The sequence below is a fragment of the Bos mutus genome, chromosome 28 (assembly GCF_027580195.1).
Source record: "Bos mutus isolate GX-2022 chromosome 28, NWIPB_WYAK_1.1, whole genome shotgun sequence".
Classification (NCBI taxonomy): domain Eukaryota; kingdom Metazoa; phylum Chordata; class Mammalia; order Artiodactyla; family Bovidae; genus Bos; species Bos mutus.
In genome coordinates, this window is record NC_091644.1 from 38842122 (window position 1) to 38865120 (window position 22999).

At 42.7% G+C, this 22999-nt stretch overlaps 1 protein-coding gene across 1 annotated transcript in view; it reads right to left on the minus strand.

Annotated features, from left to right (window-relative positions):
- Window positions 1-22999, minus strand: part of SLC35F3 (solute carrier family 35 member F3) — a 434234-nt gene that overhangs the window by 334714 nt on the left and 76521 nt on the right. The window lies entirely within an intron of this gene.

A 22999-nucleotide genomic window follows, 5' to 3' on the forward strand; every position in this document is an offset into this window, starting at 1 on the left:
CTTCTCCAATACATGAAAGTGCAAAGTGAAAGTGAAGTCGCTCAGTTGTGTCCGACTCTTAGTGACCCCATGGACTGCAGCCCACCAGGCTTCTCCGTCCATGGGATTTCCCAGGCAAGAGTACTGGAGTGGGGTGCCATTGCCTTCTCTGTGTGTAAAACTGCTGAGATCTAATTAAGGTCTCTGGATGGTACCAATGTCCATGTCCTGGTTGTGATACCGTACCACAGTTATGCATGATGTTCCCGACACGGTATACTGAACAAAGGGTATACGGGATCTTTTTCTGCATCTTCCTATCCATCTTTAATTATTTCAAAATAAAAAGGTCAAGACAGGGCTTCCTTCCCTGGCAGATCAGTGGTAAAGAATCTGCTTGCCAATGCTGGAGACATGGGTTTGATTCCTGATCCGGGATGATCCCACATGCTGCAGAGCACCTAAGCCCATGAACCACAAGTATTCAGCCTGTGCTCTAGAGCCTGGGAGCCACAACTACCAGCCCACAAGCTACAACTACTGAAGCCTGCACACCATAGAGCTTGTGCTCTGCAACAAGAGAAGTCACCTCAGTGAGAATCCCATGCATCACAACTAGAGAAAGACCATGTGCAGCAGCAAAGACCCAGCATAGCCATACATAAGTAAATAAGTATATATTTACACACACACATAAAGACAGCCAGACTCTCAGTAAAGAGTCTGCCTGCAATGCAGGAGACCCAGGTTTGATCCCTGAGTCGGGAAGATCCCCTGAAAAAGGAAATGGCAAGCCATTCCAGTTTTCCTGCCTGGAGAATCCCATGGACAGGGGAGACTGGCAGGCTACAGTCCACAGGGTCGCAAGAGTCAGACAGGACTTAGCGACTAAACCACCACCAAAGAGAGTCAAGCAGAATGAATGTAGGGAGGAAAACTGTGAGCTCAGAGGGTAAACAGCATCCCTGGCAAGCAACTGGGGCTTGCAGGTGAGGGTGCACAAAACGAGGCTGTGGAGGACGTGGGTCAAGCAGGAAACTGGCAGGTCCGTGGGTGGGGGTAAGGACATAGGCCTTATCATCAGATTAAATGTGCTCCCAAGGATGTGCTGAGTTTGGGTTCAACCAGCAGGAAGCACCAGTATCTCTGGGTAGAGATGATCAGAACCAAGTGCTCAGGTAAGTAAGATGACCTCACATCCCAGTGCATCTCAATGTACATCAAGGGAATATCAGTTAACACCTGTAATGACTTTTTAGCAAGATTTTTCACATTTATAAGGACTCGGGAGGCACAGTAAATTATTCAGACACCCCCAGAGGTGACCCTATCATGGTTCTTTAGCCATAAACAAACTCAAACCAGGATGAGGATGCGGACATGATCAAGACGGCCTGGGCATCTTGGAGGGCCTGGCAGGGACCCTGGAGATGGTCAGGGACAGAGCAAGCAGGAGCCACATGGGACACATCAGTCTGGGTAAGAAGAAAACTCATTTAAACTAATCCTTTCTTGACCTAAATTTTTCTATTGCATTCACCCTGGATTTTTTGGCACTAAGTTTAATTCTTTAAAATGGGAGAAGGAAAAGGCAACCCAATCCAGTATTGCCTATAGTATCCCAAGGGCAGAGGAGCCTGGTGGGCTACACTCCATGGTGTTGCAAAGTCAGACATGATTGAGCAACTAACATTTAATTCTGTAAAATACTGTATCAAAATAGAATCCATCCTTATTATTTGCAGATTACAGATTTGTGAATTTGCCTACTTACTAAAATGTATATGTAACCTCCAGATCAATACCTGCAGGTTTTAGGGTCATCGGTGGGCACGCACATGCAGAGGGCAAAAGCTTGAATCATCCAAGGTTCACGTTTCCAGCTGTGGATGAAAAAGAGGACCCTCCACTTTCTTGTTTCTCAGGAGTTCTCTTAGTGATCCACTACTGGGTGCCACATTTTTCAAATTTTTGTGTTTTTTGATGGTGATTTTGCTGTTCAAAATGGCTCCCAGAATGATGCTGAAGAGGTGTCTGGTGTTTTGAACTGTAGTGTTGGAGAAGACTCTTGAGAGTCCCTTGGACTGCAAGGAGATCCAACCAGTCCATTCTGAAGGAGATCAGCCCTGGGATTTCTTTGGAAGGACTGATGCTGAAGATGAAGCTCCAATACTTTGGCCACCTGATGCGAAGAACTGACTTGTTGGAATAGATCCTGATGCTGGGAAAGATTGAAGGCAGGAGAAGGGGATGACAGAGGATTAGATGGGTGGATGGTATCACCAACTCGATGGACATGAGTTTGAGCAAGCTCCAGGAGTTGGTGATGGACAGGGAGGCCTGGCATGCTGCAGTCCATAGGGTCACAAAGAGTCAGACATGACTGGGCGACTGAACTGAACTGAATTGAAGTACAAAAGGCTGTGACGTGCCTTTTGGGGAAAAAAATGTGGTAGATAAGCTTTACTCAGGGTTGTTAGTTATGAGTTCAGTGTTAATGAATAAATGATATGCATTAAATAAGGTTATATATGCATTAAATAAGAGAAACCCACACAAAACCAGGTTATGCATTGATAAATTAAAATGTGACCAGAGGCTCTCAGGACCCTAATGTTATATTTACCCTGGGAACATAGTTCAGTATTCACGGACTCAGTATTCACAGCAACTTTATTGAATATAATTACTGTAACAAGAATTCAGTGTATTATTTCTTTTGATTACTGGTATACGAATCTTAGCCTTAGTGATGGAGACCCATAGCTTGATTTTCCAAGACCAAATTTCTCCGAAAGTGTTGGATATCAATATATGCTGTCCATGAAAACAGACCTCTTACACTGTTGTTGGGAATGTAAATTGGTGCAGCCACTGTGGAGAATGGTATGGAGGTTCCTTAAAAAACTAAAATTAGAACTACCATATCATCCAGTAATCCCACTCCTGGGTATATATCCAGAAAAGATGAAAACTCTAATTCAAAAAGATATGAGCACCCCAGTGTTCATAGCAGCACTATGAAAATAGCCAAGACGTGGAAGCAAGCTAAGGATCCACTGACAGATGAATGGATAAAGATGTGGCATATATATACAATGGAACATTACTCAGCCACGAAAAGAAGGAGATGACGTATCTGCAGCAACATGGATGGACCTAGAGATCATCATACCAAGTGAAGTCAGTCAGCAAAGAGAGACAAATACCATATGATGTCACTTATGTGTGGAATCTAAAAAGATACAAATGAACATGTCTATGGAACAAACAGACTCACAAACACGGAGAACAGACTTGTAGTTGCCAAGAGCGGGTGTGTGAGGGAGGGATGGACTTGGGAGTTTAGGATTAGCAGATGTAAACTATTATACATAGGACAGACAAACAACAAGATCCTACTGTGTAGCAGAGGGAACTATATTCAATATCCTGTGATGAGTCATAATGGAAGAGAACATGTGTGTATAACTGAGTCACTCTGCTGTACAGCAGAAATGAACACAATACTATGAATCAACTATACTCCAATAAAATTTTTTAAAAAACTATGCTCTCCACCATTTCATCCTGCCAAGTAAGATATGCAAAATACCCAGGATCATCTATAATGACTACACATTAACAAAAGAAAAAAATTAATATAAAAAATATGAGAATGACAAAATTCTCAGAACAGCCTTTTTCCAAAGGCTACAGTAAGAAAATTTACATTATTTTAAGGGATATGTTTTTAAAATTTATGTTGTTTTAAACGATATGTTTTTAAATAAAATAAAATTTTATTTTAAAATATTACTTTGCATGTTAGCTGGAATCAAGATTTCTGGGAGAAATATAAATGACCTCAGATATGCAGATGACACCACCCTTATAGCAGAAAGTGAAGAGGAACTAAAAAGCCTCTTGATGAAAGTGAAAGAGGAGAGTGAAAAAGTTGGCTTAAAGCTCAACATTCAGAAAACGAAGATCATGGCATCCAGTCCCATCACTTCATGGGAAATAGATGGGGAAACAGTGGAAACAGTGTCAGACTTTATTTTTTTGGGCTCCAAAATTACTGCAGATGATGACTGCAGCCATGAAATTAAAAGACGCTTACTCCTTGGAAGGAAAGTTATGTCCAACCTAGATAGCATATTCAAAAGCAGAGACATTACTTGGCCAACAAAGGTCCATCTAGTCAAGGCTATGGTTTTTCCTGTGGTCATGTATGGATGTGAGAGTTGGACTGTGAAGAAGGCTGAGTGCCGAAGAATTGATGCTTTTGAACTGTGGTGTTGGAGAAGACTCCTGAGAGTCCCTTGGACTGCAAGGAGATCCAACCAGTCCATCCTAAAGGAGATCAGCCCTGAGTGTTCTTTGGAAGGAATGATGCTAAAGCTGAAACTCCAGTACTTTGGCCACCTCGTGCGAAGAGTTGACTCATTGGAAAAGACTCTGATGCTGGGAGGGATTGGGGGCAGGAGGAGAAGGGGATGACAGAGGATGAGATGGCTGGATGGCATCACTGACTCGATGGACATGAGTTTGGGTGAACTCCGGGAGTTGGTGATGGACAGGGAGGCCTGGCGTGCTGCGATTCATGGGGTCGCAAAGAGTCAGACACGACTGAGCAACTGAACTGAACTTTGCATGTTACATTTTCTTGACTTTTGTCAATTTCAATATTTAGATGAGGTAATAAACATTCTTTTTTAAAACTGAGGTAAAGTTAATGTACAATATTACTTAAGTTTCAGGTTTTACAACATAGCGATTCACAATTTTTAAGGGTTATACTCCATTTATAGTTATTTTAAAATACTGGCTACATTCCCTGTGTGGTACTATACATCTTTATAACTTATTTAGTTTACACACAGTCGCCTCTCCCTCTTAGTCTTCTACCCCTATACTGCCCCCCCATCTCCTTACTGGTAACCACTAGTTTGTTCTCTATATCTGCTAGTCTGTTTCTTTACTGTCATATTCACTAATTTGTTTTGTTTTGTTTTAGATTCCACATGTAAGTGATTACATAAAGTGCTTCTCTATTCTTAAATTTATCTCCAGCCAGACCTAAAAGAAGATAGGCCAGATTCCCCAGACTGACTGGGTTCAAATCTTATCTCTACCACTTTCTAACCACGTGAGTTTAGGAGACAGAAAAAAATAACTCATCTGTGCTTGACTTTCTTCACTTTTAAAATGGAGGGAATAACATAACCTACTAGATTTGTTGTGAGGATTAAATTTGCTAACGCATAAAAAGAGGCTAAGACAATGCTTGGCACAAACTAAGTGCCCAGTGAATGAATGCCAGTTCCTATCATGTGAAGATAATGAGAATTGTCATTAATACAGTTGATGACACAATTTTAAGGAAACTGAAATTTCCAACTGATTTCAGTATATTACCCCAAATCATAGGCATTATGAAAAAATTTGCTTTCACATAGGTCAGATGATGAAAATGTAATTTCGTTCCATTTGGAAATTCCAGGCTGAAATAAGCTGAGAATCTACTGCCTGCCCTTGATCTTCAGTCATGTCCTTGCCTCCTCCCAGAAGGGTCAGAAAAAATCTGCAGGGGATGCAGGCTTAGGAGTCACAGGCCTTTGGGAGGTGGGAGGTGGGGCGGTAGGTAGCATGATGTGGAGGAAAGAGATCAAGACCAAGTCTCAGCGGGCCACTGATTCATTTATTCTACCTCTAAGCTCCCCTTCCGAGGTCCAGGCTGGGCATTCTTAAATATCTAGAACCCAACACAGGGTCTGGTAGGTGTTGCGTACAAAATAAATACTGGCTGGGACTTCCCCGGGGGGTCCAGTGGTTAAGACTTTGCCTTCCAATGCAGGGGGTGCAGGTTTAATCTCTGGTCAGGGAGCTAAAATCCCACATGCCTAGAAGCCAAAAAATTAAAACACGAAACAGAAGCAATATTGTAACAAATCCAATAAAGACTTTAAAAATGGTCCACATTAAAAAAAATCTAAAAAACAAACAAAATACGGTGTTATATAGAGAACAGAAAAGGGAGGAGGGAGATAGAGGTTAATAAAGCACATGAAAAGATGTTCAACATCATTCATTATTAGAGAAATGCAAATTAAAACCACAATGAGGTATCATCTTACACTGGTCAGAAAGGCGGCCATCAAAAAGTCTACAAACAATAAATGCTGGAGACGGTGTGGAGAAAGGGGAACCCTGTTAACCACTGTTGGTGGGAATGCAAACTAGTACAGCCACTATGGAGAACAGTGGCTTAAAAATCTGGAAATAGAACTGCCGTACAACCCAGCAATCCCACTGCTGGGCATATTCACCAAGGAAACCAGAAGTGAAAGAGACACAGGTACCCCAGTGTTTATTGCAGCACCATTTACACTAGCCAGGACATGGAAGCAACCTAGATGTCCATTGGCAGACGGATGGAAAAGGAAGTTGTGGTACATATACACAAAGGAACATTACTCAGCTACTAAAAAGGATGCATTTGAGTCAGTTCTAATGAGGTGGATGAAACTGGAGCATATTATACAAAGTGAAGTAAATCAGAAAGAAAAATACCAATACAGTATATTAATGCATATATATAGACTTTAGGAGGACTTCCCTGGTGGCTCAGACGGTAAAGCGTCTGTGTACAATGTGGGAGACTGAGTTTGATCCCTGTGTTGGGAAGATCCCCTAGAGAAGGAAAAGTAAATCCACTCCAGTACTATTGCCTGGAAGATCCCACGGACAGAGGAGCCTGGTAGGCTACAGTCCATGGGGTCGCAAAGAGTCAGACACGACTGGGAGACTTCACTTTCCTTTCCTATGGACTTTAGGAAGACAGTAACGATTCTATACGCAAGGCAGCAAAAGAGACACAGATGTAAAGAACAGACTTTTGGACTATGTGGGAGAAGGTGAGGGTGGGACGATTTGAGAGAATAGCATTGAAACATGTATATTACCATATGTGAAAGAGACGACCAGTGTAAATTTGATGCATGAAGCAGGGAACTCAGAGCTGGTGCTCTGGGACAACCCAGAGGGATGGGGTGGGGAGGGGTGTGGGAAGGGGGTTTCAGGATGGGGGACACATGTGCACCCTGGGTAATTCATGTCAATGAATGGCAAAACCCACCACAATATTGTAAAGTGATTATCCTCCAATTAAAATAAATAAATTAATTTAAAAAGAAACAAAGCAACACTGGCTGAATCGAAGCTCTGTAATGCCTCCTACATTCCCTCAATTGGCAAAGTCCTACCCATCCTTAAGGTCAAATCATATGTTCTTATGGGGCTGCTGTGAGGTTTAAATGAAAGGTACATGAAAGCACAGAGCAGAAACTCACACACACAGCCCTCCCCGTCCCCACCAGCAAGCCCAGTTCCACAGCAGAAGGTACAGCTGGTGGGAACCAGGTGAGGAGGTGACAATTCCCCTTGCTCGGTGAGCCCATCTCAGCCTCACCGGGTCTGCTGAAGTTGATGGTGACCACACAGACTGCTGCTACTAGATTTCTCACCTGTCAGACTATAAACAAGACCCGGTCCATGAGACTCCTTCAATCTTCACATTATCGTTCCACATCGGATGGCACTGCCCATGCAGAACCCATGGCGACCCACCCGCAGAAGCAGGTGGTTAGACGCATCATCACCCCCACAAACAAAGCCTGACAGTCAGCATCTCAGTGCATCCAGCCAAGCAGCTCCTCTCTGCGGTTACCTCACCCCAGCTCGCCAATGACCAGACAGCATATCTAGGCGCAGAGCACAAGCTATTTAACATCTGTGCATATGGGTCAGGTCTCTGCAAGATGAATGAGCCTACCAAGGTCATTTGTCAAAGTGAGGGAGCACAGACAGGATGCCAGACAGCAGGACATAGTGACCTTTCCCTTCCTATCACCCTGATAGGCTTGGGTTCTGTGTGGCCTGAATAATTCACCATATGCTTGCTAACATTGTTCCTCTGGGCTTTTTGACTCCAATCACTTTTCTAATCATTGGGAGTTAAAAATCTTAACCTCCATCAGGCAGCAAGACTTGATGTCCATGTGGGATTGCTTCCGCCACTTTACAGATGAGAACACTGAGGCTTGGAGGTCAGATCTTCCTGGGGATCAGGGTGTAGCAGGTAAGTCAGGATTCAAATCCAAGTCCTCAAGACCACGTTCTGTGATCTTGACCCTGAATCATGGGGCTCACTTTATTTCTTACTAACCACACCACTCAGATCGGCTCTCTTCCCTCTTCCTCCTGCATGAAATCAACAGAGGTGATGTCCCATAAACATCACAGACACCACACTGACTCATGGACAGATCAAGGAGGCAAGACCTCGAGAGCTGAGCAGTGACAGGGAGAATTCACGAACCCCGGCTCAGGCACCCTGAGTCCTCACGGGGCCCCTGATCTCTGGGCAACTGCAGTCCCCACATCACTGAGATTTTGTCCAGGAAGCCTAACTATTTACAGTCATTTTGTGTCTCACTGTCTTGCACTAAAGGATGGCTTTAGATAACAACCAGGTCCTTCTGAAGACTATTCTATTCACAATCTATATAGAGCCCGGCCACTCATCCCATCACCCCCTTACATTTTTTTTTTTTTTTTTTAAGCAAGGCTTCTTTGCAAAATAGGAAGCCTGCCATTTCTGCACTGATGAAGGAAGCAGTGGTTCTAAATACCAAAGCCACCTCCGATCTCTATCGGGAGGGCATCAGGTGGATTGATAGTGGCCAAGAAGGACTGAGGTGTGCTGGGCACCTCCATCCAGCCACCATGTGCCCAGTTCCTCTGCTCAGTCCTGACCCCCTTCCTTCCCCACCTCTCTCTTTCCTCAGAGGTTTATCTTATTGGGTGGTCAACACTGGCTAGCCTCTAGCCTCTGTGATCAGCCTCCCTGGAGGCTGAGACATCTCAGACATGTGCAGGAACGCTGAGGAGACATATGGACATCTCGTGGGACTGCTGACTTACAGCCAAGAAGGGGACCTGAGGGTCACTCGTCTCTGAACCTGCATAAGGCACGTGGACTGCCACTTCCTGCTAACTCAAGTCATCAGCATCCCTTCTCATTTACACTGGGAAATGGACCCTGCCCAAACATCCTGGCTTGACCATCGCAGATTTTGCCTAGTGTGATAAGACCTGTACCTGCATCCAGAGCTTAGAGAAGTGCCTGCAAAAGAGTGGGCACTCAGTGATCGAGGAACTGAACTGCTACCGTGAACATAAAGCCCGGACAGGCTTGATGCCAATACTTCGGCAAGCAATTGGCCAAAAATGCTTCATGAATGATGATGATATCAGCAGTAAGTTATTAGCACAGAGCAATAGTGCCTGAAATAAACAATAGCGAGTAGCCTTCACTAAGCATTATGAATGCAGGCAGGTCATTATTGCAGCAGAAAAAGAAATCTACCAGAAGGGACCCTATTGTGTAGTGTATCTCCCTCCTCCTCCCATCAGGTGACAACAGACCCAGGTGCCCTGGTGTGTCAAGAGGTGAGAGAGCCAAAGAAACCTGCACTTCTTCCATTTGAGAGCTGTGGTTACAAAAGTCTATCTTCACTGTGAATTTTCTCCTCTCAAGCCAAAGCTTCAAGTTTCTAATTCCATAGGCATATATGGAGGTGGATGACCTGCTCAACCCTCTAATAAAATTTACTTGCAAGAAACAGCTATTGTGGGAAGAGAAAGGAATTCTTATAAATATGTAAGGCTGCAAAACACAAGCCCAGAGTGACACCTGGCCCCCAGATGCCAGGTAGAAGCCCAGCTCTCAGACTCACAGGGAACAGGCGGGTGGGACACAGCTGAGCTAATCACAGGGCATGCACAGGATCCTGTCTGCCAAGCCAGAATTGAAGGTTATCACCTTTGCCTTTAATAAGGATGCTTCGAGAAAGGTTGCAGGGAGCTGGCTCCTGTATTTGCTATAAACACACTGTCAGATCAATTGTCAAAATGTTACCAGGATCACATCTGGGTGATAACTTGTTTTTTAAATTTGATGCCAACCATACCATCAAATGGGCTTCCCACATGGAGCTAGTGGTAAAGAACCCACCTGCCAATGCAGGAGACATAAGAGACGTGGGTTCAATCCCTGGGTTGGGAAGATCCCCTGGAGGAGGGCATGGCAACCCACTCCAGTATTCTTGCCTGGAGAATCCCATGGACAGAGGAGCCTGGTGGGTTACAGTTCATGGGGTCACAAAGAGTCGGACACAACTGAAGCAACTTAGCATGCATGCATATAACACGAAATAAGGCACAACATTGCACATTATGTTTTTTAAAAATAATTTTCAATGACCTGGGGGTAAAAATAAACTCACAATAGGATATAGATTGAGAAAACGAGAGGTGCAAGTTATAGTCTGGAGCTTAAAAAACTGTCAGAGCACAGCAGAACACTGGTAATTGCTTCGTGTCTGATACATATCACTATTTGGCTTTCTATTTCTGCCTTAAGCCTGAAATTTTCCATAGTAAAAAATTTAAAAGAAAAAGATGCAAAGTTTTCAATGCAATAAAATGCCAACCATTTTTAATACTGGGTTGTAGGATTAGTGATGATTTCTACTTTTTTTTTCGTTTATATGCAATTTCAAATTTTTCTACAAGACATATTTTATAAGAAGCCAAGCTACTTTAAAAATATGTGCCATAACAATAGATTTTGAAGGATTATTGGGTTTTTTCTTCCTCTCCCTTCCCCTTCTGTTTTTCAAATTTTTTATTGAAAGATAATTTCTTTACAGAATTTTGTTGTTTTCTGTCAAACCTCAACATGAATCAGCCATAGGCATATACATATATCCCCTCCCTTTTGAATCTCCCTCCCATCTCCCTCCCCATCCCACCCCTCTAGGTTGATACAGAGCCCCTGTTTGAGTTTCCTGAGCCATACAGCAAATTCCCGTTGGCTATCTATTTTACATATGGTAATGTAAGCTTCCATGTTACTCTCTGCATACATCTCACCCTCTTCTCCCCTGTCCCCGTGTCCGTAAGTCTATTCTCTATGTCTGTTTCTCCATTGCTGCCCTGTAAGTAAGTTCTTCTGTACCATTCTTCTAGATTCCTCATTTATGTGTTAGAACACAATATTTATCTTTCTTTTTCTGACTCACTTCACCCTGTATAATAGGTTCTAGGTTCATCCACCTCATCAGAACTGACTCAAATGCATTCCTTTTTATAGATGAGTAATATTCCATCATATAGATGGACCACAACTTTTATATCCATTCACCTGTCAATGGACATCCAGGTTGCTTCCATGTTCCAGATACCGTAAATAGTGCTGCAGTGAACAATGGGATAAGTGTGTCTTTTTCAATTTTGCTTTCCTCAGAGTATATGCTGAGGAGTAGGATTGCTGGGTCATATGGTGGCTTTATTCCTAGTTTTTTAAGGAATCTCTAAACTGTCTTCCATAGTGGCTATATCAATTTTCATTCCCACCAACAGTGCAAGAGCTTTCCCTTTTCTCCACACCCTCTCCAGCATTTATTGTTTGTAGACTTTTTGATGATGGCCATGCTGACCAGGGTAAGGTGGTATCACACTGTAGTTTTGATTTGCATTTCTCTAATAGTGAGCGATGTTGAGCATCTTTTCATGTATTTGTTAGCCATCTGTATGTCTTCTTTGGAAAAATGTCTGTTTAGGTCTTTTTCCCACTTTTTGACTGGGTTGTTTGTTTTTCTGGCATTGAGTTGTGTGAGCTGCTTGTATATTTGGAAATTAATCCTTTGTCAGTCGTTTCAGTTGCTATTATTTTCTCCCATTCCGAGGGCTGTCTTTTCACCTTGCTTAGAGTTTCCTTTGTGGTGTAAAAGCTTTTAAGTTTAATCAGGTCCCACTTGTTTACTTCTGTTTTTATTTCCATTACTCTAGGAGGTGGGTCATAGAGGATCTTGCTTTAATTTATGTCATCAAGTGTTCTGCTTATGATTTCCTCTAAGAGTTTTATAGTTTCTGGTCTTACATTATTTTGAGTTTATCTTTGTGTATGGTGTTAGGAAGTGTTCTAATTTCATTCTTTTACATGTAGCTGTCCAATTTTCCCAGCCCCATTTATTGAAGAGGCTGTCTTTGCCCCATTGTATATTCTTGCCTCCTTTGTAAAAAATAAGGAACCCATAGGTGCATGGGTGTATTTCTGGGCTTTCTATCTGGTTCCATTGGTCCATATTTCTGTTTTTGTGCCATACTGTCTTGATGATTGTCATGATGACTGTAGCTTTGTGGTATAATCTGAAGTCAGGAAGGTTGATTCCTCCAGCTCCATTCTTCTTTCTCAAGATGCTTTGGCTATTCTGGGTCTTTTGTGTTTCCATATGAATTGTGAAATTTTTTGTTCTGGTTCTGTGAAAAATGCCATTGGTAATTTGATAGGGATTGCATTGAATCTGTAGATTGCATTTGGTAGTATAGTCATTTTCACAATATTGATTCTTCCTACCCAGGAACATGGAATATCTCTCCATCTGTTTATGTCATCTTTGATTTCTTTCATGAGTGTCTTATAATTTTCTGTGTACAGTTCATCTCCTTAGATAAGTTTATTCCTAGATATTTAATTCTTTTTGTTGCAATGGTGAACAGGATTGAGTCCTTAATTTATCTTTCTGATTTTTCATTGTTAGTATGTAGAAATGCAAGTGATTTCTGTGTATTCGTTTTGTATCCTGCAACTTTGCTAAATTATGCTAAATTCACTGATTAGCTCTAGTAATTTTCTGATACTATCTTTCTATGTACAGTATCATATCATCTGTCAGCAGTGAGAGCTTTACTTCTTCTTTTCTGGTCTAGACTCCTTTTATTTCTTTTTCTTCTCTGATTGATGTAGCTATGACTTTCAGAACTATGTTGAATAATAGTGGTGAAAGTGGACACCCTTGTCTTGTTCCTAATCTTAGGGGGAATGCTTTCAATTTTTCACCACTGAGAATAATGTTTGCTGTAGGCTTATCATATATGGCCTTTACTATGTTGAGGGAGGTTCTTTCTATGTCCATTTTTTGAAGAGTTTTAATTATAAGTGGGTGCTGAATTTTGTCAAAGGCTTTTCTGCACCTATTGAAATGACCATATGGTTTTTCTCTTTCAAATTGTTAATATGGTGTATCGTGTTGATTGAATTGCATATACTGAAGAATCCTTGCATCCCTGGAATAAACCCAACTTGATCATAGTGTATGAGCTTTTTGATGTGTTGCTGAATTCTGTTTGCTAAAATTCTGTTGAGGATTTTTGCATCTAACACAGATGATAACATCAGTGACATTGGCCTGTAGTTTCTTTGCGTGTGTTGTCTTTGTCTGGTTTTGGTATCCGGGTGATGGTGGCCTTGTAGAATGAGTTTGGAAGTGTTCCTTCCCGGCTGATATTCTTGAAAGAGTTTTAGAAGGATAGACATCAGCTCATCTCTAAATGTTTGACAGAATTCTCCTGTGAAGCCATCTGGCCCTAGGCTTTTGTATTTTGGGAGATTTTGGCCACAGCTTCAATTTCAGTGCTTGTAATTGGGTTGTTCATAATTCCTATTTCTTCCTGGTTCAGTCCTGGAAGATTGAACTTTTCTAAGAATCTGTCCATTTTTCCAGGTTATCCACTGTATTGCCATATAGATGTTCATAATAGCCTCTTATAATCCTTTGTACTTCTGAATTATCTGTTGTAGCCTCTCCTTTTTCATTTCTAATTTTGTTGATTTGATTCTTCTCTCTTTTGTTCTTGATGAGTCTGGCTAAGGTTTGTCAATTTTGTTTATCTTCTCAAAAAACAATCTTTTAGTTTTATTAATCTTTACTATTGTTTCTTTCATTTCTTTTTCATTTATTTCTGTTTGGATTTTTATAATTTCTTTCCTTCTACTAATTTTGGGGTTTTTTTTGTTCTTCTTTTTTCAGTTTTTTTAGGTATAAAGTTAGGTTGTCTATTCAATGTTTTTCTTGTTTCTTGTTTTCTTGTTTCTTGTTCTTCCCTCTTAGAACTGCTTTTGTTGCACCTGATAGGTTTTGAGTTGTTGTGTTTTCCTTGTCATTTGTTTCTAGAAATCTTTTGATTTCCCTTTTGATTTCATCAGTAACCTGTTGGTTATTTTGAAGCGTGTTGTTTAATCTCCATGTGTTTGTGTTTCTTACAGTTTTTTTCTTGTAATTGATATCTAGTCTGACAGCATTTGGTTGAGAAGATGCTTGATATGATGTCAATTTTCTTAAATTTACTAAGGTTTGATTTGTGACTCAAGATGTGGTCTATCCTGGACAATGTTCCATGTGCACTTAAGAAGAAGGTGTATTCTTCTGCATTTGGATGGAATGTCCTGAAGATATCAATGAGATCCATCTCATCTAATGTATCATTTAAGACTTGTGTTTCCTTATTCATTTTCTGTTTTGATGATCTGTCCACTGGTGTGAGTGGGGTGTTAATGTCTTCTACTATTATTGTGTTACTGTCAATTTCTCCCTTTATGTCTTTTAGTGTTTGTCTTATGTATTGAGGTACTCGTATGTTAGGTACATCAGTCCAGTCATATCCGACTCTTTGCGACCCCATGGACTGCAGCACAGCAGCCTTCCTGTCCATCACCAACTCCATGAGTTTACTCAAACTCATGTCCATTGAGTCAGTGATGCCAACCAACCATCTCATCCTCTGTCATCCCCTTTTCCTCCCGCCTTTGATCTTTCCCAGTATCAAGGTCTTTTCAAATGAGTCAGCTCTTTGCATCAGCTGGCTAACGTATTGGGAGTTTCAGCTTCAACATCAGTCCTTCCAATGGACACTCAGGACTGATCTTTAGGATGGGCTGGTTGTATCTCTTTGCAGTTCAAGGAACTCTCAAGAGTCTTCTCCAACACCACAGTTCAAAAGCATCAATATGTTGGGTGCATAGATATTTACAATTGTTATGTCTTCCTCTTTGATTGATCTTTTGATCATTATGTAGTGTCCTTCCTTATCTCTTGTAATATTCTTTAAGTTCTATTTTGTCTGATATGAGGATTGTTACTCCAGCTTTCTTTTGCTTCCCATTTTCATGAAATATATTTTTCCATCCTCTCAATCTATATGCGTCTTTAGGTCTGAAGTGGGTTTCTTGTAGACAGCATATATTAGGGTCTTGTTTCTGTATCCATTCAGCCAGCCTGTGTCTTTTGGTTAGAGCATTTAATCCATTTACATTTAAAGTAATTATTGATATATTTGTTTCTACTACCATTTTCTTAATTGTTTGGGATTGGTCTTGTAGATCTTTTTTCTTTTCTTTATTTCTTGACTATGTAAGTCCCTTTAACATTTGTGGTAAAGCTGCTTTGGTGGTACTGAATTCTGTCAATGTTTGCTTGTCTGAGAAGCTTTTGATTTCTCCATCAATTTTGAATGAGATTTTTGCCAGGTATAATAATCTTGGTTGTATTTTTCCCTTTCAGTACTTTAAATATATCCTGTCATTCCCTTCTGGCCTGCAGAGTTTCTGCTGAAAGATCAGCTGTTAAGTGTATGGTGTTTCCCTTGTATGTTACTTGGTGCTTCTCCCTTGCTGCTTTTAATATTCTTTGTGTTTAGTCTTTGTTAGTTTGATTAGTATGTGTGTTGGTGTGTTTCTTCTTGGGTTTATCCTGTATGGGACTCTTTGTGCCTCTTGGACTTGTTTGACTATTTCCTTTTCATGTTGGGGAAATTTTCAACTATAATCTCTTCAGAAATTTTCTCATATCCTTTTTTCCCCCTCTTCTTCTTCTGGGATCCCTGTAATTCGAATGTTGGTGCATTTGATATTGTCCCAGAGGTCTCTCTCTGTGACTATCCTCAGTTCTTTTTATTCTTTTTACTGTATTCTGGTCTTCAGAAGTTATTTTCACCATTTTATCTTCCAGCTCACTGATTCATTTTTCTGCTTCAGATATCCTGCTATTGATTCCTTCCAGAGTATTTTTAATTTCAGTAATTGTATTGTTTGTCTTGGTATGTTTAGTCTTTAATTCTTCTAGGTCTTTGCTAACTGAATCTTGCATTTTCTCCATTTTGTTTTCAAGGTTTTTGATCATCTTTACTATAATGATTCTGAATTCTTTTTCAGGTAGTCTGCTTCTTTCCTCTTCATTTATTTGGACTTGTGTGTTTCCAGTTTGTTCCTTCAATTGTGTAGTATTTCTCTGCCTTTTCACTATTTTTTTTTTCTTTAACTTATTGTGTTTGAGGTCTCCTTTCCCCAGGCTTCTGTCACTGTTTCCACTGTTTCCTCATCTATTTCCCATGAAGTGATGGGACCAGATGCCATGATCTTAGTTTTCTGAATGTTGAGCTTTAAGCCAACTTTTTAACTCTCCTCTTTCACTTTCATCAGGAGGCTTCTTAGTTCCTCTTCACTTTCTGCCATAAGGGTGGTGTCATCTGCATATCTGAGGTTATTGATATTTCTCCCAGCAATCTTGATTCCAGCTTGTGCTTCTTTCAGCCCAGCGTTTCTCATGATGTACTCTGCACTGAAGTTAAATAAGCAGGGTGACAATATACAGCCTTGACGTACTCCTCTTCCTATTTAGAACCAGTCTGTTGTTCCACGTGTGGAAACAATGGCAGACTTTATTTTTTTTGGCTTCAAAATCACTGTAGATGGTGATTGCAGCCATAAAATTAAAATACGCTTACTCCTTGGAAGGAAAGTTATGACCAACCTAGATAGCATATTCAAAAGCAGAGACATTACTTTGCCAACAAAGATCTGTCTAGTCAAGGCTATGGTTTTTCTAGTGCTCATGTATGGATGTGAGAGTTGGACTGTGAAGAAAGCTGAGCACCGAAGAACTGATGCTTTTAAACTGTGGTGTTGGAGAAGACTCTTGAGAGTCCCTTGGACTGCAAGGAGATCAAACCAATCCATTCTAAAGGAGATCAGTCCCAGGTGTTCTTTGGAAGGACTGATGCTAAAGCTGAAACTCCAGTACTTTGGCCACCTCATGCGAAGAGTTGACTCACTGGAAAAGACTCTGATGCTGGGAGGGATTGGGGGCAGGAGGAGAAGGGGACGACAGAGGATGAGATGGCTGGATGGCATCACCATCTCTATGGATGTGCATTTGAGTGAACTCTGGGAGTTGGTGATGGACAGGAAGGCCTGCTGCTGCTGCTGCTAAGTTGCTTCAGTTGTGTCCGACTCTGTGCGACCCCATAGATGGCAGCCCATCAGGCTCCACAGTCCCTGGGATTCTCCAGGCAGGAACACTGGAGCAGGTTGCCATTTCCTTCTCCAATCCATGAAAGTGAAAAGTGAAAGTGAAGTCGCTCAGTCGTGTCCGACTATTAGCGACCCCATGGACTGCAGCCTACCAGGCTCCTCTATCCACGGGACTCTCCAGGCAAGAGTACTGGAGTGGGGTGCCATTGCCTTCTCCACAGGGAGGCCTGGCGTGCTGCAATTCATGGGGTCACAAAGAGTCGGACATGACTGGGCGACTGAACTGAACTTCCCCAGGCTTCAAGGTTGAATTCCTTCTTCCTTTTGGTTTCTGCCCTCCTAAGGTTGGTCCAGTGGTTTATGTAAGCTTCTTATAGGGTGAGATTTGTGATGAGTTTTTGTTTGTTTTTCCTTTGATGGGCACGGCTGAGTGAGGTGGTAGTCCTGTCTGCTGATGACTGGGTTTGTATTTTTGTTTTGTTTGTTGTTTAGATGAGGCGTCCTGCACAGAGTGTTAGTGACGGTTGGATGATGCAGGGTCTTGTGTTCAAGTGGTTTCCTTTGTGTGAATTCTCACTATTTGATACTCCCTAGGGTTAGTTCTCTAGTAGTCTAGAGTCTTGGAGACGGTGCTTCCCACTCTAAAGGCTCAGGGCTTGATCTCTGGTCAGGAATGAAGAATCCACAAGTGGTTTGTTATGGCACTGAGATTAAAACAAATATCCAAAAACGAGAAACCAAAGATGAACTCCAGACAAATGGCAGTTACAAAACCAGACAAATAATAATTAAAATAAAGGAATATACACATATACATATATACCCATGAGCAAAGTAAAAACAGTCCAACAAAAATAAGGTACAGTAGATTGACCCGGCAAACAAAGGAAATCAAAAATTATATTTACCAGTTAAGAACAAAACTAACTAAAGCACAACGGGAAAACAAAACTAAACCAAGGGGAATAAAGCAATGAAAAGAAGACTATCCAATAAGGGGCCCCACAGCTGGGGTCCTGCATGTCAGGCACTTAAAGGAGCCCTCTGGGTGGGGTCATTCTCCATTCTGAAGGAGATCAGCCCTGGGATTTCTTTGGAAGGAATGATGCTAAAGCTGAAACTCCAGTACTTTGGCCACCTCATGCAAAGAGTTGACTCATTGGAAAAGACCCTGATGCTGGGAGGGATTGGGGGCAGGAGGAGAAGGGGACGACAGAGGATGAGATGGCTGGATGGCATCACTGACTCGATGGACATGAGTCTCAGTGAACTCTGGGAGTTGGTGATGGACAGGGAGGCCTGGCGTGCTGCGATTCATGGGGTTGCAATGAGTCGGACACGACTGAGCAACTGATCTGATCTGATCTGGGTGAGGTCCTGCTCTCTAGTTCAGTGCATCAGGTGTTTGATGGGCCAGCCTCTCTATTGTTCAGCTGCCGATGCTGGTGTGTGGGGAGAGAGAGGCTATGGTGATGGCTCCACCCACTACGTGTGACTTAGCAGTATCACCTTGCTTCCATGGCTGCCCGGCTTTCCTCCACAGGTATTTCCCACCACAGTCTCCTCCCTCACATTCCCTTAATCCATCTCTCTGCAGTCAACAGCAGCCCTCGCCCTGGGATTGCTCCACAATCCCTAAACTCCAGCTCCCAGCTGCTGCGCCTTCCAGGGGGCCTGTCTCCCTGTCCAGAGTATGTATGGCTGCAGGAAGAACTGTCAGATTCTCATTCCATTTAGGCTGCCACAGATCAGCTGTTTCACTCTCAGCCTTAAATGGTTCTCCTCTGACTCAGACAATTGCCCCGCTGTGGGGATCGGACCCCTGCTTCAGTTCCCCCACCCGCCGAGGGCAGGTCCAGTCCTACTAACACTCCTGTTTTTCCCCCTAGATCCTTCATCCTACTGAGTTTTGCATGGTTCTGTATATTCTTTTCCACTGGTCAGGTACTCCTGTCCGCTCTCAGCAGGTGTTCTGCGTGCACTTCTGTGTCTGAAGGAGTATTCCTGATGTATCCGTGGAGAGAAATGTACTCCACCTCCACCTACTCCTCCACAATCTTGTTCTTCCCCTTTCTCTTTATTTAAGGTAAGAAAAATCACACAACCAAGATATTTTCTTTTCTGCCCTTAATGACCTGAGCTCTCACAGTTATCTGGTTTTCTTCCCTTTCTCATGACTCTGACACTCCACACTATGCAAACAACACATTCATGTCTTTTATCCACATACATCCCAAATCCTTTTTGGAATGAGATGAGATTACCATACACAAGGGAGAAGCTGGGATATCCTTGTATAAAAGATGCCAAAACTCACCTTCCTCCTAGCAACCTGTACCCCCCAAAAAAACACCTGAGCTTGTCAGTAGGAATTCCCAATCCTTCATGTATCTGCTCAAGTTTCTGGCTGACTACATCCTCAGTGGATGGCTTGTGGTTCACCTTCCAACCATCACCCTGCCCATGGCAGCTCAGAAAGAAGAGTCTGGGACCATTCCATGGCTGAACTCTTTCTGGGTTCCATTACCAACTCCGAATCCTAAAGGAGATCAACCCTGAATATTCATTGGAAGGACTGATGCTGAAGCAGAAGCTCCAATACTTTGGCCACCTGATGCAAAGAGCTGACTCATTGGAAAAGACCCTGATGCTGGGAAACATTGAAGGCAAAAGGAGAAAGGGGCGGCACATGATTAGATGGTTAGATAGCATCACTGACTCATTGACATGAATCTTAGTAAACTCCAGGAGATAGTGAAGGACAGGGAAGCCTGGCATGCTGCAGTCCACAGAGTCACAGAATCAGACATGACTTAGCGAACTGAACAACTAACACCAAGTCCATCACTAATGAACAGAATTGGTGGCCCTTGCTGGCACCATGGTCAAATGGGAGAGACAGAAACCTGTCTTCACTGAGTTCCAGCACACCATCCTCCAGATGCACGGGACTGTGACCTGCAAAGGTTATTCTAGCTTCCCAAAGGCAGGTATGGCATGGATACTAAGTGATAAGATTTTCCAAGACCCCAAGGAAGTCCCACCATCCTCCTCTCTGAACTTACTGGCATTTGCATCTTGTAATGCAAACATTAGGATCTGATGACCCAGATGGCTCTACCGCTCTTGTTTTAATTTTTTAAATTAATAATTTATTTATTTGGTTATGCTGGGTCTTCATTGCTCTGCAGGCTTCGTTGCTCTGCACTCACCAGTTGCAGTGAGTGGGGCTACTATCTAGCTGTGGTGTGCAGACCTCTCACTATAGTGGCTTCTCCTGTTGCAGAGCATGGCTCTAGAGCTCGCAGGCTTCAGTGGCTGTGGCTCCCAGGCTCTAGAGCACAGGTTCAATAGTTGTGGTGCACAGGCCTAGCTGCTTTGCAGAAAGTGGGATCTTCCTGGACCAGAGATCAAACCTGTGTCTCCTGCATGGGGAGGCGAATTCTTCACCACTGAGCCACCTGGGAAGTCCTCTTTTAAAATATACACTATTTTATATAGTATGTCTCCTCAAATATAATCTCAAACAATTACGGTCTACATTTCTCGTGCATGGTAAATGTCCTGACGTGTGTTATCACATTATTCAGAGACACAGAAGGAACTAAATTGTTGTTTCTGAGGAAACTTAGGGGCCTTTGCTGGATGTTTAATCTGTTACAGTCACTGACGTGTTGGTGGAAAACATAAAGTCAGTGCCCAAAAAACATGAGAAGTCATTCCAGGAGTCAAGGAGAGCAAAGCAATAAGAAACAGAAAGTACATGTACATTTTTATTAGAACTGAACACTGAGGGGACTGCCCTGGTAGTCCAGAGGTTAAAACTACAGTTCCACTGCAGAGGGCATAGGTTCGATCCCTGGTTGGGGAACTTAAAGATCCGCTGTTTGGTGTGGACCCCCAAAAAACTGAACACTGAGTAAAGGGAGTGTGCTGTGCTCGGTCGTGTCCAACTCTGCAACCCCATGGACTGTAACCCGATCGGTTCCTCTGTCCATGGGATTTTTTTTCCAGCAAGAATATTGGAGTGGGTTGCCATTTCTTCCTCCAGAGGATCTTCCTGACCCAGGAATCAAACCTGCATCTTCTGTGGCTCCTGTATTGCAGGTGGATTCTTTACCACTGAGCCACTGGGGAAGCGAGTAAAGGGAGATGTTAGATTAAATAAAAGGGCGAACCACTCTGAGGCGCCCCAATTTTGTGTAAAGAGGAAGAACCCAACTTGGTGACAGGTCACCAATAAAATTAGCTTTATTAGAAACCAAGTGGAAATATATCCTGTAATTATAATCACCTGCCTCTAGCTTTAGTTTCTTCCTGAAAAACAAACTTTCTAAGAGAACAGTGCCATCAGACAGTCTCTATAATGAGCAAACACACTGAGTCATCAGCAAGGATTTTAGTTTAGCCAGAGGCCTGGAAAAGTAAAAAAAAGTGTTAGAAGGATTAAAATGTTTCTTCAGAGTAGACTGTCTAGCCAGGTCTGTAATCAGACTACTGAGAAATTTTGCACCAGCCATATAATAAAAAAGACAGTCAGCTCTTGTTTTCAAAAAAATAAGCAGGACTTCCTGAGCAGTCCAGTGGTTAAGATTCTATGCTTCCAATTAAGGGAGAATGGGTTGGATTTGATCCCTGGTCAGGGAACTAAGATCCCACATGGGCACAGGGTGGCTTAAAAAACAATAAAAAAATTTTTAATAGTTTTTAAAAAGGGCCAAAGCAAAAACTGCCCTAGCTCTGCCACCAAGACAGCTTGCCTATGTGCCTTGGAACTCACCCTCCTTCCACATCCCAGAGGAGAAGAGGACTCACCTTGGTTCCCCATCCACGTGGGCGCTGAAGCCTGTGCTCCACCCTTTGGGCTTCCCTGTCTGCATTAAAACCATGTCCATTGTCCTCAGCCTCCCTTCTGTCTTATAAGCTTCTCAACAGCAGGAAACCCCCATTCCAAACAGGAATGTGAATCCTCAACTCCTCCCAACACCTTGGGATATAAGAGAAGAATGATTAATATCTGAATACTTGCTGGCAGGCCCTGTTGTGTGGTGTCAGACTGGACCCTACCACAAACAAGTTGGCAGAATTGGCTGTCCACCTCACAAACACAGAGATGGTCCCCTGGACCACTGCTTGGAGGACAGTGACCATCTGTCACTTCTTCTAGTAACTGCTCACTTCTCCATGGCACCTCCCCACAGCTGGAGGTGCCCCAACTGTGACCTCAAGTCCCACAGCTCTGCTTCCTGCTCTGGGACTCTTGGAGATGGTCAGCTTCAGCACCACGATAGGATAGTATTCCAGACTTCCCAGGAGACACTAGAGTCTCATGTCCCTGCTGACGAAGGGTCCTGGACATGTGGCCCTTGAGACACACAACTCATGTGTGACCCATGGTGACAATGTCTTCAGTCCCTAGGGGACATCCATTCATTGCCAGGGGCAAGGGTGGTGAGATCTGGACGTGTAGACAAGACGAGTCCAAGGTCTGTCCTGCAGTCACAGTGGAGGCCAAGGTGTTGGGGCTGCTCAGGGAACGGTGCGGCAGGGCTCTCTATACCTTAATGAAGTAGCTGAATCTTCCTTCTCTCATCTCTAAGACAAGGAAGCAACAGCTAACCATCAGAGTTTAGTAATGATGCAATTACACCAGGTGTGTAAGTCACCAAGATGTCTCATTCAACAACCCAAGCAGTATGGCTAAACAGAGAAACAACAAAAACTTGTCTCTGTCCATCCTGTCCTCTCCTGAAATTCTGCTGTGATGATGACAATGATGATGGTGATGACAGTGGTGATGATGTGGATGTTTGGTGGTGATGG